Here is a 17,174-nt window from a genome sequence, read left to right as displayed (position 1 = left end):
ACTTGGTTTTCAGTCCCTACAGGAAATGAAGCAGCTGTGGGAGAGGAAGAGGAGAGAATGGGCAGAGTGGGTGGGCTCTCTGATTGATATCTTGATACCAATCAATCCAGTCGAAACGGTAGTGAACAAGAACTGTGGTTTTAATCAGCTAGAATGTGCCCACCAGTAACTTCTCCCGCACTGAGAGGCTGTCCCGGATCGATGGGTTATATACCTTCTCAGAGGGGCGGAGCCAACAACATCAACACAACAACAGTAACAGTGAGTAAATACAGTAATATATACAACAGCCATACGTGGCTCACCACATTCACCCCCTGTTAAAAAAAAGTCCGGCGGGGGGTGAAGTGGACTCACAGGTTCAGTCTCACAGGAGGGTGTATTGTCCGCTGTGAACGTCGCAGTGTAGGCGCTGGCGTCGAGACCTTCGACTCCGGGAGCACGTCGTCTTCACAAAAGGGTCCCGGACAAGGGCGGTGCTAATGGACCCCGGATGAGTTGATGGGGTAGATGGGGAGGTAGAAGGAAGCGGTGAGGTGATGATGGGTGCAAGGGTACCCGCGGGGGCCAGGTCCCTGAGGGAGACTGTGTCCTGCCGCCCGTCGCGGTGTGTCACGTATGCGTACTGAGGATTCGCATGGAGGAGGTGAACCCTCTCGACCAAGGGGTCGGCCTTATGGCTCCTCACGTGCTTCCGGAGTAGTACCGGCCCAGGAGTCATGAGCCAGGTAGGAAGCGAGATCCCGGAGATCGACATCCTAGGAAAGACAAATAGATGGTCGTGAGGGGTCTCGTTAGTGGCAGTACACAACAGTGACTGGATGGAGTGGAGCGCGTCAGGGACGACCTCCTGCCAGCGGCCGACTGGGAGACTTCTAGACCGTAGGGCCAGAAGGACGGCCTTCCAGACCATAGCATTCTCCCTCTGCACCTGCCCGTTTCCCCTGGGGTTGTAGCTGGTAGTCCTGCTCGAGGCGATGCCATTACTGAGCAGGTACTGACACAGCTCATCGCTCATGGATGAGGATCCCCGATCGCATTGAATATAAGTGGGGAAACCGAACAGGGTGAAGATGCTGCGCAGGGCCTTGATGACTGTGGCAGAGATCATGTCAGGGCATGGGAAGTACTCATCAACAACGTTGAGAAAGTACACGTTATGATCAGTGGAGGGGAGTGGCCCTTTGAAATCCATACTGAGGCGTTCAAAATGGCGGGAGGCCTTCACCAGGTGGGCCTTGTCTGGCCGATAGAAGTGCGGCTTGCACTCCGCACAGACTTGGCAGTCCCTGGTCATGGCCTTGACCTCCTCTGTGGAGTAGGGCAGGTTGCGGGCCTTGACAAAGTGGAGAAGCCGGGTGACCCCTGGGTGACAGAGATCGTTGTGGATATCCCATAACCGGTCAGCCTGCGCGTTGTCACAGGTGCCACAGGACGCGGCATCTGGGGGCTCATTGAGCTTCCCAGGACGATACAAGATGTCGTAGTTATAGGTGGAGAGCTCGATCCTCCACCGCAAAATCTTGTTGTTCTTAATTTTGCCCCGCTGCGATTGTTGAACATGAAGGCAACCGACCGTTGGTCTGTGAGAAGAGTAAATCTCCTGCCGGCCAGGTAATGCCTCCAGTGCAGCACAGCTTCCACAATGGCTTTTCAACAGAGGAGTGTCGAATTTCAGAGGCATGGCAGGTACGGGAAAAAAAGGCGACAGGCCTCCCTGTCTGGTTAAGTGTGGCTGCCAGGGCAAAGTCAGACCCATCGCTTTCCACCTGGAACGGGCTGGATTCATCCAAGGCGTGCATCGTGGCCTTGGCAATTTCGGATCTGATATGGTTGAAGGCCAGGCAGGCTTCAGCCGTCAGGGGAAAAGTGGTGGACTTAATGAGTGGGTGGGCTTTGTCCGCGTAGTTGGGGACCCACTGAGCATAGTAGGAGAAGAACCCCAAGCACTTTTTCAAGGCCTTGGGGCAGTGGGGGAGGGAGAGTTGCAGGAGGGGGGCACATGCGTTCGGGGTCAGGCCCTAGGACTCCGTTTTCCACGACATAGCTGAGGATGGCTAGCCGGATTGTGCGGAAAACGCATTTCTCCTTATTATATATCGAATTAAGGAGTCGGGCGGTGCAGAGGAATTTTTGAAGGTTGGCGTCGTGGTCCTGCAGGTCATGGCTGCAGATGGTAACATTATCCAAGTGCGGGAATGTGGCCCGCAGTCCGTACTGGTCGACCATTCAGTCCATCGTTCATTGGAAGACCGGTATATCATTGGTGACGCCGAAGGGGACCCTGAGGAAATGGAAGAGAGGGCCATCTGCCTCAAAGGCAGTGTATTGGCGGACCTCCCGCTGGATAGGGAGCTGGTGGTACGCGGACCTCAAGTCCACCGTAGAGAAGACTCGATACTGCGCAATCTGATTCACCATGTCAGATATGCGCGGGAGGGCGTACGCATCGAGTTGCGTGTACCGGTTGATCATCTGACTGTAGTCGATGACCATCCGGTGTTTCTCCCCGATCCTGATGACCACCACTTGTGCTCTCCAGGGTCTATTACTGGCCTCAATGATCCCTTCCCTCAGGAGTCGCTGGACCTCTGACCTGACGAAGCCTTGTCATGAGCACTGTACCATCTGCTCCGGGTGGTGACGGGCTTATAGTCTGGGGTGAGGTTCGCGAAGAGCGAGGGAGGGGCGACCTTCAGGGTCGCGAGGCTACAGACGGTGAGAGGGGGCAGGTTCCCCCCAAACTTCAGGGTGAGACTACGGAGGTTGCACTGAAAGTCTAAACCCAGTAGGAGAGGGGCGCAGAGATGGGGGAGGACGTAGAGTTTAAAATTGGCTTATTCGACGCCCTGTATTGACAGGTTGGCAATGCTGTACCCCCGGATCTGCACGGAGTGTGATCCGGAAGCTAGGGATATCTGTCGTGGTCACCCTAACTTGAAGGTGTACCTGAGCTAAAGACCCTAGCTGTTCGAGTGAAGACAAGCATCCAGCAGAGGGCAGTAGAGCGGAGCTGCTGATTGGTGTTGCAAGGGAAATTTGCATACCTCCGTCGTGGTCACCCTAACTTGAAGGTGTACCTGAGCTAAAGACCCTAGTTGTTCAAGTGAAGACAAGCATCCAGCAGAGGGCAGTAGAGCGGAGCTGCTGATTGGTGTTGCAAGGGAAATGTGCATACCTCCGTCGTGGTCACCCTAACTTGAAGGTGTACCTGAGCTAAAGACCCTAGCTGTTCGAGTGAAGACAAGCATCCAGCAGAGGGCAGTGGAGCGGAGCTGCTGATTGGTGTTGCAAGGGAAATGTGCATACCTCCGTCGTGGTCACCCTAATTTGAAGGTAGTTTGTGGAGGAGCTGTTGGCAAGTGACACTTAAACCCGAAACACTTCTTCAGTGTTTCCCTCCCTACCCCCTCCTCTAACCAAAAAAAAACAACCACTGTAAAGATCAAGAGGAAGGCTCGAGGTCAGGAAGAAGTTGAACCGTGACGCCACAGTCTGCAGGTAAGGGATTGGCTGGTGACTGGTAAGTAGTTTTTCTTTTATATTCCCTCAGGTGTTATCGTGCAGGGCGCAGAGGTTGCTGAGTGAGTGCTTGCTGAGAAGGGGAGTGAATAACAGGTAAGCTCTTTCTTTCTTTTTCTTTTTTTATCTAGGGGGATGGCAGGGAAGGTAGTGCAATGTTCCTCCTGCAGAATGTTTGAGGTGAGGGACGCCGACAGTGTCCCTTCTGATTTCATCTGTGGGAAGTGCACCCATCTCCAGCTCCTCAGAAACCGCGTTAGGGAACTGGAGCTGGAGCTGGATGAACTTCAGATCATTCGGGAGGCAGAGGTGGTCATAGATGGAAGCTTCAGGGATGGAGTTACTCCGAAGAATAAAGATAGATGGGTGACGGTGAGAGGGGCTGGGAGGAAGCAGTCAGTACAGGGATTCCCTGTGGTCATTCCCCTTAGTAACAAGTATACCGCTTTGGATACTGTTGGGGTGGGGGGGACTTACCAGGGGTAAGCCATGGGGTGCAGGTCTCTGGCACAGAGTCTGTTCCTGTTGCTCAGAAGGGAAGGGGGGAGAGGAGTAGAGCATTAGTAATTGGAGACTCCATAGTTATGGGGATAGATAGGAGATTCTGTGGGAACGAGAGAGACTCGCAGTTGCCTCCCAGGTGCCAGGGTGCGTGATGTCTCGGATCGTGTTTTCGGGATCCTTAAGGGGGAGGGGGAGTAGCCCCAAGTCGTGGTCCACATAGGTACCAACGACATAGGTATGAAAAGGGATAGGGATGTAAGGCAGGAATTCAGGGAGCTAGGGTGGAAACTTAGATCTAGGACAAACAGAGTTATTATCTCTGCGTTGTTACCCGTGCCACGTGATAGCGCGATGAGGAATAGGGAAAGAGAGGAGTTGAACGCGTGGCTACAGGGATGGTGCAGGAGGGAGGGTTTCAGATTTCTGGATAACTGGGGCTCATTCTGGGGTCGGTGGGACCTCTACAAACAGGATGGTCTACACCTGGACCAGAGGGGTACCAATATCCTGGGGGGGAAATTTGCTAATGCTCTTCGGGAGGGTTTAAACTAGTTCAGCAGGGGCTTGGGAACCTGAATTGTAGCTCCAGTATACAGGAGGTTGAGAGTAGTGAGGTCATGAGTAAGGTTTTAAAGTTGCAGGAGTGTACCGGCAGGCAGGAAGGTGGTTCAAAGTGTGTCGTTCGGCGGAGGAGGAGCAGTCTCTGTCAGGGAGAGAACCTGAGAACATCTAAGACACTCAGAACGTAAGAAGGTAAGTAAGTGATTTTTACTCATTTTTACTTTTATACCTTTTTCAAATTGTGTGTGTCGGGGGGAAACTGAAGTGACATCACAGAAAAGCTGTGACCTGAGTGGCTGGTTGGGAATCTACACTAAATTAAAAAAATTAAGCATTGGTAACTAATTAAACATAATTACTTAATTATAATTTAGAGGGGTATCTAAGCCAGAGATCAGAGAGTACTATATTTAGCTTTCGCATTTATATTAGAAATCTAGTGCTAGGAAACAGATAGTTAACAGTAACTTTAAAAAAATATGTATATAAATTTTTTTAAAAAAAACTTTTAATTTTAATTAATTGACGCAATGTCAGTTAGAGGGGTGCAGTGCTCTGACTGTGAGATGTGGCAGGTCCGGGAGACTTCCAGCGTCCCGGATGGCTTCATCTGCAGAAAGTGCACCCAACTGGAGCTCCTCACAGACCGCATGGTTCGGTTGGAGCAGCAATTGGATGCACTTAGGAGCATGCAGGTGGCAGAAAGCGTCATAGATCGCAGTTATATAAATGTGGTCACACCCAAGGTGCAGGCAGAGAAATGGGTGACCACCAGAAAGGGCAGGCAGTCAGTGCAGGAATCCCCTGTGGCTGTCCCCCTCTCGAACAGGTATACCCCTTTGGATACTGTCGGGGGGGATAGCCTATCGGGGGGATAGCCTATCGGGGAAAACAGCAGCAGCCAGAGCAGTGGCACCACGGCTGGCTCTGATGTTCAGAAGGGAGGGTCAAAGCGCAGAAGAGCAATAGTAACAGGGGACTCTATAGTCAGGGGCACAGATAGGTGCTTCTGTGGACGTGAAAGAAACTCCAGGATGGTATGTTGCCTCCCTGGTGCCAGGGTCCAGGATGTCTCCGAACGGGTAGAGGGCATCCTGAAGGGGGAGGGCAAACAGGCAGAGGTCGTTGTACATATTGGTACTAACGACATAGGCAGGAAGGAGCATGAGGTCCTGCAGCAAGAGTTCAGGGAGCCAGGCAGAAAGTTAAAAGACAGGACCTCTAGGGTTGTAATCTCGGGATTACTCCCTGTGCCACGTGTCAGTGAGGCTAGAAATAGGAAGATAGAGCAGCTAAACATGTGGGGCAGCACGGTAGCATTGTTGGGGCAGCACGGTAGCATTGTGGATAGCACAATTGCTTCACAGCTCCAAGGTCCCAGGTTCGATTCCGGCTTGGGTCACTGTCTGTGCGGAGTCTGCACATCCTCCCCGTGTGTGCGTGGGTTTCCTCCGGGTGCTCCGGTTTCCTCCCACAGTCCAAAGATGTGCAGGTTAGGTGGATTGGCCATGATAAATTGCCCTTAGTGTCCAAAATTGCCCTTAGTGTTGGGTGGGGTTACTGGGTTATGGGGATCGGGTGGAGGTGTTGACATTGGGTAGGGTGCTCTTCCCAAGAGTCGGTGCGGACTCGATGGGCCGAATAGCCTCCTTCTGCACTGTAAATTCTCTGATAAACAGCTGGTGTAGGAGGGAGGGTTTCCGTTATCTGGACCACTGGGAGCTCTTCCGGGGCAGGTGTGACCTATATAAGGATGGGTTGCATCTAAACTGGAGAGGCATAAATATCCTGGCCGCGAGGTTTGCTCGTGTCACACGGGAGGGTTTAAACTAGTATGGCAGGGGGGTGGGCACGGGAGCAATAGGTCAGAAGGTGAGAGCATTGAGGGAGAACTAGGGAATAGGGACAGTGGGGTTCTGAGGCAGAGCAGACAGGGAGAAGTTGCTGAACACAGCGGGTCTGGTGGCCTGAAGTGCATATGTTTTAATGCAAGAAGTATTACGGGTAGGGCAGATGAACTTAGAGCTTGGATTAGTACTTGGAACTATGATGTTGTTGCCATTACAGAGACCTGGTTGATGGAAGGGCAGGATTGGCAGCTAAACGTTCCAGGATTTAGATGTTTCAGGCGAGATAGAGGGGGATGTAAAAGGGGTGGCAGAGTTGCGCTACTGGTTAGGGAGAATATCACAGCTGTACTGCGGGAGGACACCTCAGAGGGCAGTGAGGCTATATGGGTAGAGATCAGGAATAAGAAGGGTGCAGTCACAATGTTGGGGGTTTACTACAGGCCTCCCAACAGCCAGCGGGAGATAGAGGAGCAGATAGGTAGACAGATTTTGGAAAAGAGTAAAAACAATAGGGTTGTGGTGATGGGAGACTTCAACTTCCCCAATATTGACTGGGACTCACTTAGTGCCAGGGGCTTAGATGGGGCGGAGTTTGTAAGCAGCATCCAGGAGGGCTTCTTAAAACAATATGTGGACAGTCCAACTAGGGAAGGGGCGGTACTGGACCTGGTATTGGGGAATGAGCCCGGCCAGGTGGTCGATGTTTCAGTAGGGGAGCATTTCGGGAACAGTGACCACAATTCAGTAAGTTTTAAAGTGCTGGTGGACAAGGATAAGAGTGGTCCTAGGATGAATGTGCTAAATTGGGGGAAGGCTAATTATAACAATATTAGGCGGGAACTGAAGAACATAGATTGGGGGCGGATTTTTGAGGGCAAATCAACATCTGACATGTGGGAGGCTTTCAAGTGTCAGTTGAAAGGAATTCAGGACCGGCATGTTCCTGTCAGGAAGAAGGGAATTTTCGGGAACCTTGGATAACGAGAGATATTGTAGGCCTCGCCAAAAAGAAAAAGGAGGCATTTGTCAGGGCTAAAAGGCTGGGAACAGACGAAGCCTGTGTGGAATATAAGGAAAGTAGGAAGGAACTTAAGCAAGGAGTCAGGAGGGGCTAGAAGGGGTCACGAAAAGTCATTGGCAAATAGGGTTAAGGAAAATCCCAAGGCTTTTTACACGTACATAAAAAGCAAGAGGGTAGCCAGGGAAAGGGTTGGCCCACTGAAGGATAGGCAAGGAAATCTATGTGTGGAGCCAGAGGAAATGGGCGAGGTACTAAATGAATACTTTGCATCAGTATTCACCAAAGAGAAGAAATTGGTAGATGTTGAGTCTGGAGAAGGGTGTGTAGATCGCCTGGGTCACATTGAGATCCAAAAAGACGAGGTGTTGGGTGTCTTAAAAAATATTAAGGTAGATAAGTCCCCAGGGCCTGATGGGATCTACCCCAGAATACTGAAGGAGGCTGGAGAGGAAATTGCTGAGGCCTTGACAGAAATCTTTGGATCCTCACTGTCTTCAGGTGGTGTCCCGGAGGACTGGAGAATAGCCAATGTTGTTCCTCTGTTTAAGAAGGGTAGCAAGGATAATCCAGGGAACTACAGGCCGGTGAGCCTGATTGATGATTGATGCAGGTAGGGCAGTGGATGTTGTCTATATGGACTTCAGTAAGGCCTTTGACAAGGTCCCTCATGGTAGACTAGTACAAAAGGTGAAGTCACACGGGATCAGGGGTGAGCTGGCAAGGTGGATACAGAACTGGCTAGGTCATAGAAGGCAGAGGGTAGCAATGGAAGGATGCTTTTCTAATTGGAGGGCTGTGACCAGTGGTGTTCCACAGGGATCAGTGCTGGGACCTTTGCTGTTTGTAGTGTATATAAATGATTTGGAGGAAAATGTAACTGGTCTGATTAGTAAGTTTGCAGACGACATAAAGGTTGGTGGAATTGCGGATAGCGATGAGGACTGTCAGAGGATACAGCAGGATTTAGATTGTTTGGAGACTTGGGCGGAGAGATGGCAGATGGAGTTTAATCCGGACAAATGTGAGGTAATGCATTTTGGAAGGTCTAATGCAGGTAGGGAATATACAGTGAATGGTAGAACCCTCAAGAGTATTGAAAGTCAAAGAGATCTAGGAGTACAGGTCCACAGGTCACTGAAAAAGGGCAACACAGGTGGAGAAGGTAGTCAAGAAGGCATACGGCATTCTTGCCTTCATTGGCCGGGGCATTGAGTATAAGAATTGTCAAGTCATGTTGCAGCTGTATAGAACCTTTAGTTAGGCCACATTTGGAGTATAGTGTTCAATTCTGGTCGCCACACTACCAGAAGGATGTGGAGGCTTTAGAGAGGGTGCAGAAGAGATTTACCAGAATGTTGCCTGGTATGGAGGGCATTAGCTATGAGGCGCGGTTGAATAAACACGGTTTGTTCTCACTGGAACGAAGGAGGTTGAGGGGCGACCTGATAGAGGTATACAAAATTATGAGGGGCATAGACAGAGTGGATAGTCAGAGGCTTTTCCCCGGGGTAGAGGGGTCAATTACTAGGGGGCATATGTTTAAGGTGAGAGGGGCAAGGTTTAGAGTAGATGTACGAGGCAAGTTTTTTACGCAGAGGGTAGTGGGTGCCTGGAACTCGCTACCGGAGGAGGTGGTGGAAGCAGGGACGATAGAGACATTTAAGGGGCATCTTGACAAATACATGAATAGGATGGGAATAGAGGGATACGGACCCAGGAAGTGTAGAAGATTGTAGTTTAGTCGGGCAGCATGGTCGGCATGGGCTTGGAGGGCCGAAGGGCCTGTTCCTGTGCTGTACATTTCGTTAGAGAGAAGAAGGTTAAGAGGTGACTTAATTGAGGCATACAAGATGATCAGAGGATTGGATAGGGTAGACAGTGAGAGCCTTTTTCCTCGGATGGTGATGTCTAGCATGAGGCGACATAGCTTTAAATTGAGGGGAGATAGATATGGGATAGATGTCAGAGGTAGGTTCTTTACTCAGAGAGTAGTAAGGGTGTGGAATGCCCTGCCTGCAACAGTAGTGGACTCGCCAACCCTAAGGGTATTCAAATGGTCATTGGATAGACATATGGACGATAAGGGAATAGTATTGATGGGCTTCAGAGTGGTTTCACAGATCGGCGCAACATCGAGGGCTGAAGGGCCTGTACTGCGCTGTAATGTTCTATGTTCTATTTGACTTGTGAGATGGGGAGGACCCGGAGGGAACAGCGCCTTACCATGTCCGGGTGGACAAAGCTATCCATGCTCCCGGAGTCGAAGAGGCAGGACGTCTCCTCCCCGTGAGGCTGATGGCCAAAATCGAGCTTTGAAGGTGGCAAGGCCGGGACTGGTCAAGTAGAATGGAGCTGAGTTGATGAGTGTCGTTCTGGTCGCAAAATGGCGTCGCCGTCGTAATTGCTAATCGTGATGAGGACTGTCAGAGGATACAGCAGGACATCGATTGGTTGGAGTCTTGGGCAGAGAGATTGCAGATGGAGTTTGATCCAGACAAATGTGAAGTAATGCATTTTGGAAGGTCTAATACAGGTGGAAAATATATAGTATTTAGAGTATTGACAGGTAGAGGGATCCGGGTGTAGTGGTCCACAGGTCACTGAAAGTGGCAGTGCAGGTGGAGAAGGTAGTCAAGAAGACATTCGGCATGCTTGCCTTCATTGGACAGGGCATTGAGTATAAAAACTGGCAAGTCATGTTGCCGCTGTAGAGAACCTAAGTTAGGCCACACTTGGAGTATAGTGTTCAATTCTGGTCGCCACACGACCAGAAGGATGTAGAGGTTTAGAGAAAGTACCACTAAAGTGAGGTTGTAGTCCATCTGAAGGCTTTAATAAGCTAGATGTTTCCCCCAGCAGCTCAGGTACAGAATGAGGGCTGCTGGGGCGGCATGGGTTCTTATACCCCACCTATCAGGGCGGAGCTATCATACAGTTTAACCAATAGAAAGCATACAGTTTCCACCAATGGTGCTTTAGCCTATCAGGTATCGTAATACCTATGATACCACATTCACCCCCTGTTAAAAAAAGAGTCCGGCGGAAACTACAAAACATACCAACATGGTATAATTAGTTATAGAGGTACCATAATACCTCCGTACAGTGTTTAGTAACTATTTACAAGTCTGGTAGCTATGTACATTTGATGGTTTATATTTACAGATTACTGTTAAAATGAAGCAATCAGTCGATCGGGGGCCGTGGTCGTCCTCTGTGATCGTTGGAGCTTCGGTGGTGACTCCGGTGGAGGCTCGGGCGTCTGTGACTCCGGGAGCGTGGCTTCGATCTCCATGGCAGCTTCGTCACCCCTAGACGGCGCTGGTGGGAAAAGCGGCTGACTTGGGAACGGAGCGCCTACGGCGGGGCGTTGGTGGGTGGGGGGGGCCTAGACGAGGGCGGCGGAAGGACCGATCCTCCTGTAAGATGCTGCGGTGGAGGGGAGGGTGGACTGGTGGCTGGAATGTGCGGGCTCCAGGTCCCGTAGGGAGACCGTATCTTGTCGGCCGTCAGGGTATGCCACAAAGGCGTACTGGGGGTTAGCATGGAGCAGATGGACCCTCTCGACCAACGGGTCTGACTTGTGCGCCTGCACGTGTTTTCGGAGCAGGATGGGTCCGGGTGCTGCCAACCAGGTCGGGAGCGAGGTCCCCGAGGAGAACTTCCTAGGGAAGACTTGGAGACGTACCGACCCTCTCAAGGTGAATTTCACCTTCTCCAACTTAATAAACCCCGCCATATCGTTGATCCAGGATTCCACGCTTGGGGGCCTCGCATCCTTCCACTGAAGAAGAATCCTTCGCCGGGCTACCAGGGACACAAAGGCTAGAATTCTGGCCTCTTTCGCCTCCTGCACTCCCGGCTCCTCTGCCACCCCAAATATTGCGAGCCGCCAGCCTGGCTTGACCCTGGATCCTACCACCCTCGACACCGTCCTCGCTACGCCCTTCTAAAATTCCTCCAGCTCTGGGCATGCCCAGAACATATGGGTGTGATTTGCTGGGCTCTCTGAGCAACTAACACACCTGTCCTCACCCCCAAAAAACCGACTCATCCTTGTCCCGGTCATGTATGCCCTGTGCAGCACCTTAAACTGTATGAGGCTGAGCCTCGCGCACGATGAGGAAGAGTTCACCCTCCCCAGGCCTTCTGCCCACGTCCCTTCCTCAATTTCCTCTCCCAACTCCTCCTCCCACTTACCTTATATCTCCACCACCGAGGCCTCCTCCTCCTCCTGCATCACCCGGTAAGTTTCCGAGATCTTCCCCACTCCCACCCACCACCCCCATCCCCCGAGAGCCACCTGCCATCTGGCAAACACCCTTACCTGCAAGGACCTGAAGGTGTTCCCCGGGGGGAGCCCGTACTTCTCCAGCTCACCCAGGCTCGCGAACTTCCCGTCCACAAACAGGTCCCTCAACTTTCGTATCCCTGCCCTGTGCCACCCCGCAAACCCTCCACCTGTTCTTCCTGGGGCAAACCGGTGGTTTCCCCGTAATGGGGTCCCCGCCGAGGCCCCCACTTCTCCCCTGTGCCGCCTCCACTGCCCCCAGATTTTGAGGGCAGCCACCACCACCGGGCTCGTGGTATACCTTCTTGGAGGGAGCGGCAGCGGCGCCATTGCCAGCGCCCCCAGACTCGTATCCACACAAGACGCCGTCTTCAGCCTCTTCCATGCAGCCCCCTCCCCCTCCATCACCCACTTGCGCACCATCGTCGCATTGGCGGCCCAGTAGTATCCACAGAGGTTGGGCAGCGCCAGTCCCCCCCTATCTCTACTCCGCTCCAGGAACACCCATCTCATCCTCGGAGTCCCTCGCGCCCACACAAAACCCATTATACTCCTGTTAACCCGCCTGAAAAAAGCTTTCGGGATAAACACGGGGAGGCACTGGAACAGAAACAAAAACCTTGGGAGCACCGTCATTTTGATTGACTGCACCTTACCCGCCAAGGACAGCGGCAACGCATCCCACCTCTTGAACTCCTCCTCCATTTGCTCCACCAGCCTTGTAAAATTAGCCTATGCAAGGCCCCCCAGCTCCTGGCCACCTGGACTCCCAGATATCTGAAGCTCCTTTCCGCCTTTTTTAGTGGGAGCTCGCCAATCCCCCTCTCCTGGTCCCCTGGATGAACTACGAACAGCTCGCTCTTCCCCATGTTGAACTTGTATCCTGAAAAGTCCCCGAATTCCCTAAGAATCCTCATTACTTCCGGCATTCCTCCCACTGGGTCCGCCACATACAGCAGCAGGTCGTCCGCATAAAGTGACACCCTGTGCCCCTCCCCACCACGCACCAACCCCCTCCAGTTCCTTGACTCCCTCAGTGCCATAGCCAGGGGTTCAATCGCCAGTGCGAAGAGCAGGGGGACAGGGGACACCCCTGTCTCGTCCCTTGGTGCAACTGAAAGTATTTGGACCTCCTCCTGTTTGTGGCCACACTCGCCATCGGGACCTCATACAACAGCCTAACCCACCTGACAAACCCCTCCCCAAACCCAAACCTCTTCAGCACCTCCCACAGGTACCCCCACTCTACCCTATCAAAGGCTTTCTCAGCGTCCATCGCCACCACTATCTCCGCCTCCCCCTCCCTCGCCGGCATCATGATAACGTTCAAAAGCCTCCGCACATTTGCGTTCAACTGCCTCCCTTTCACAAACCCCGTCTGGTCTTTGTGGATGATCTGCGGCACACAATCCGCAATCCTCGTGGCTAAGACCTCCGCCAGCACCTTGGCATCTACATTTAGCAATGAAATTGGCCTGTAAGACCCACACTGCAGGGGATCCTTGTCCCGCTTCAGGATCAAAGAGATCAGTGCCTGGGACATCGTCGGGGGCGAAGCCCCCCTCCTCCCTTGCCTCATTGAAGGTCCTAACTAACAGCGGGCCCAACAGGTCCATATATTTTTTATAGAATTCGACCATGAAACCGTCCGGCCCGGTGCCTTCCCCGCCTGCATGCTTCCTATCCCTTTGATCAGCTCCTTCAGCCCAATCGGGGCCCCCAATCCCGCCACCAGTCCCTCTTCCACCTTTGGAAACCTCAATTGGTCCAGGAAGCGGCCCATCCCTCCCTCCACCCGTGGGGGCTCGGATCGGTACAATTCCTCATAGAAGTCCCTGAAGACCCCATTGATGCCAGCTCCACTCCGCACCACAATCCCTCCCCTGTCCTTAACTCCCCCGACCTCCCTTGCTGCGTCCCGCTTCCGAAGCTGATGCGCCAGCATTCGGCTTGCCTTTTCCCCATACTCGTAAATCGCCCCCTGGGCCTTCCTCCACTGCACCTCCGCCTTCCTGGTGGTCACCAGGTCGAATTCGGCCTGGAGGCTACGCCTCTTCCTCAACAATCCTTCCTCGGGCTCCTCCGCATACCTCCTGTCTACTCTCACCATCTCCCCCACCAGCCTCTCCCTCTCCCCCTGCTCCCTCCTCCGCTCCTTGTGGGCCCTAATGGAGATCAGCTCTCCCCTCACCACCGCCTTCAGTGCCTCCCATACCATCCCCACTCGGACCTCCCCGTTGTCGTTGGTCTCCAGGTACCTCTCTGTACTTCCTCGGACCCGCTCGCTCACCTCCTCGTCCGCCAACAGCCCCACCTCCAAGCGCCACAGCGGGCGCTGGTCCCTCTCCTCCCCCATCTCCAAGTCCACCCAATGCGGGGCGTGGTCCGAAATGGCTATTGCCGAATACTCAGTATCCTCTACTCTCGCTATCAGCGCCCTACTCAAGATGAAAAAGTCAATTCGGGAATAAGCCTCATGGACATGTGAAAAGAATGAAAATTCCCTAGTCCCCGGCCTTGCAAATCTCCAAGGGTCCACCCCTCCCATTTGGTCCATAAATCCCCTCAACACTCTAGCCGCCGCCGGCTTCCTACCCGTCCTAGACCTGGAGCGATCCAGGTCCGGATCCAGTACCGTGTTAAAGACTGCCCCCATTATCAGCCCCCCCACTTCCAAGTCTGGGATCCGACCCAACATACGCTGCATAAAACCCGCATCGTCCCAGTTCGGGGCATACACATTGACCAGTACCACCCTCTCTCCCTGCAACTTACCACTTACCACTATGTACCTGCCGCCATTATCTGCCACAATGCTCGACGCCTCGAATGACACCTTCTTTCCCACCAAGATCGCCACGCCTCGATTTTTGGCATTCAGCCCCGAGTGAAACACCTGACCTACCCACCCTTTCCTCAATCTTACCTGGTCTGCCACCTTCAGGTGTGTCTCCTGAAGCATAGCCACACCCGCCTTGAGCCCCTTCAGGTGCGCGAACACGCGGGCCCGCTTAACCGGCCCATTCAGTCCCCTTACATTCCAGGTTACCAGCCGGATCAGGGGGCTACCCGCCCCCCTCCCCCGCCGACTAGCCATGACCCCTCCTCGGCCAGCCACGTGCCCGCACCCCACACCCGGCCCGTTCCCCACAGCGGCATACCCCCGTCTCGACCCCCCCCCCCCCCACTCGCTCCAGCTCCTCCTTGACCATAACAGCAGCAACTCGATTCCCCCCTACCCAACCCCCCCACCCCCCGGCTAGGACCCATCCTAGCTGATTTACTCCCCCCATTGCACTTCCGCAAGTCAGCTGACTCCTGTTGACCCCGGCCAGTCCCGCCTCTCCTTCGACTGCTCCCATTGTGTGGCACACCCTCCTCTCCTGTCCCCATCCATAGGCTCTCCCCCTCCCCCCTCCGTTCTCAGCGCGGGAAACAACCCCCGCTTCCCTGCCCCGGCCCCGCCCCCTCCAGTCTTCAGTGCGGGAAAAAGCCCGCGCTTTCCACCTACCAGGCCCCGCCACCTCTGACGCAGCTCCTTTTACATGCCCAGTCCCCTCCCCCGCGGGGCCCCATCTCACCTCCAAGAGCACCCCGACCAACCCAACCAAAACAATGCCCAACCCGCCCAATGCCCAACCCGCCCCAGCCACCCTCACCAACCCAAACGAGAAAAAACACAAAGAAAAAGAAACCCGGAGCAATACAAAGGCCCCCCCCTCGAAACAAAAATAAACATAGCATATCAACCGCAGTCCCCAATCGCCCGTCCCGACCCTCAATCTGTGTCCAACTTCTCGGCTTGAACAAAGGCCCATGCGTCCTCCGGAGACTCAAAGTAATGGTGCCGGTCCTTGTAGGTAACCCACAGTCGCGCCGGCTGCAACATGCCAAACTTCACCCTCTTCCTGTGCAGCACCGCCTTCACTCGATTGTACCCGGCCCTCCTCTTCGCCACCTCCGCACTCCAGTCCTGGTATATCCGTACCTCAGTGTTCTCCCACCTGCTGCTCCTCTCCTTCTTGGCCCACCTGAGCACACACTCCCGATCGACGAACCGATGGAACCTCACCAGCACCGCCCGCGGAGGCTCGTTAGCCTTGGGCCTCCTCGCTAGCATTCTATGGACCCCTTCCAGCTCCAGGGGCCCCTGGAAGGACCCGCTCCCATCAGCGAGTTCAACATGGTGACCTCATAGGCCCCCACGTCCAGCTCCTCCAGGAGGCCCAGAATCCGCAGATTCTTCCGCCTCGACTGATTCTCCATCTCCTTGAACCGCTCCTGCCATTTCTTGTGGAGCGCCTCATGCGCCTCCACCTTTACCGCCAGGCCTAAGATCTCGTCCTCATTGTCAGAGATCTTTTGTCGAGCCTCGCGGATCGCCACCCCCTGGGCCGTCTGTGTCTCCAGCAGCTTATCAATAGACGCCTTCATCGGCTCTAGCAGGTCCGTTTTAATCTCTCTGAAGCAGCGCTGGATCCTCCTGCTGCTCCTCCGACCACTGCATCCACGCTGCCTGGTCTCCGCCCGCTGCCATTTTGTCCTTCTTCCCTCGCACCTTCTTCGGGTCCACCACCACCTTTTTTGTCGCCCCGCTCCTAGTTGAAGCCATATACTGACGGGGAGCTGTTGTAGACACCTTCCCACACCGGGAAACATCGAAAAAGTGCCGTTGGGGGCCCTGAAAAGAGCCCAAAAGTCAGTTTTGGCGGGAGCCGCCGAATGTGCGACTTAGCTCTGCATAACCGCAACTGGAAGTCATGTACAGACAATTAATGGACACCGCTGAACTCGACCAGACAGAAATGGTAGGTCGGAAATGGGAGGACGGACTGGGGAGAGAGGTGGGGTGGGGATTCTAGAGCGAAGCACTGAGCAGGGTGAGCTCCACCTCCTCCTGCGCAAGGCTAAGCCTAATGCAGCTCAAGTGCTGCACAGAGTGCACCTGACCAGAACCCGAATGAGCAGGTTCTTCCCGGAGGTGGAGGACAAATGTGAACGGTGCCAGAGGGGCCCGGCCAACCACACCCACATGTTTTGGGCTTGTCCCAAACATGCTGGGTTCTGGACAGCCTTCTCCGAGGCAATGTCCAAGGTTGTGGGGGTGAAGCCATGCCCAATAGTGGCAATCTTCGGGGTATCGGAGCAGCCAGAGTTATACATGGGGAAGAGGGCCGACGCCCTCGCTTTTGCTTCCCTAATCACACGTCGGAGAATCCTGCTCGGCTGACAATCAGCAGCACCACCCACAGCTGCAGACTGGCTCGCTGACCTTTAGAAATTTCTCCACCTGGAGAAGATTAAGTACGCCACCCGAGGGTTGGAGGAAGGCTTCCTAGATGCAGCTCGTCGGCCTATTCCAAAACCTGTTTGAGGCCAACAACAAGTAAGATAGGAAAACAGGAGAGAGAGGAAAGACAAGGGG

The 17,174-nt window shown here is 53.7% G+C and overlaps 1 long non-coding RNA gene across 1 annotated transcript in view; it reads left to right on the top strand.

The window, feature by feature from the left end:
* Positions 1-66: 66 nt before the first annotated feature.
* LOC140426720 (uncharacterized) overlaps positions 67-17,174 on the top strand; it is a 34,855-nt gene continuing 17,747 nt past the window's right edge. The window contains exon 1 of the long non-coding RNA XR_011948282.1: positions 67-261. This is a non-coding gene — a long non-coding RNA (uncharacterized lncRNA). The remainder of the gene's footprint in view (positions 262-17,174) is intronic.

This window comes from Scyliorhinus torazame, chromosome 7 (genome assembly GCF_047496885.1).
Source record: "Scyliorhinus torazame isolate Kashiwa2021f chromosome 7, sScyTor2.1, whole genome shotgun sequence".
NCBI classification, from domain to species: domain Eukaryota; kingdom Metazoa; phylum Chordata; class Chondrichthyes; order Carcharhiniformes; family Scyliorhinidae; genus Scyliorhinus; species Scyliorhinus torazame.
This window is presented reverse-complemented; position numbering and strand designations above follow the sequence as displayed.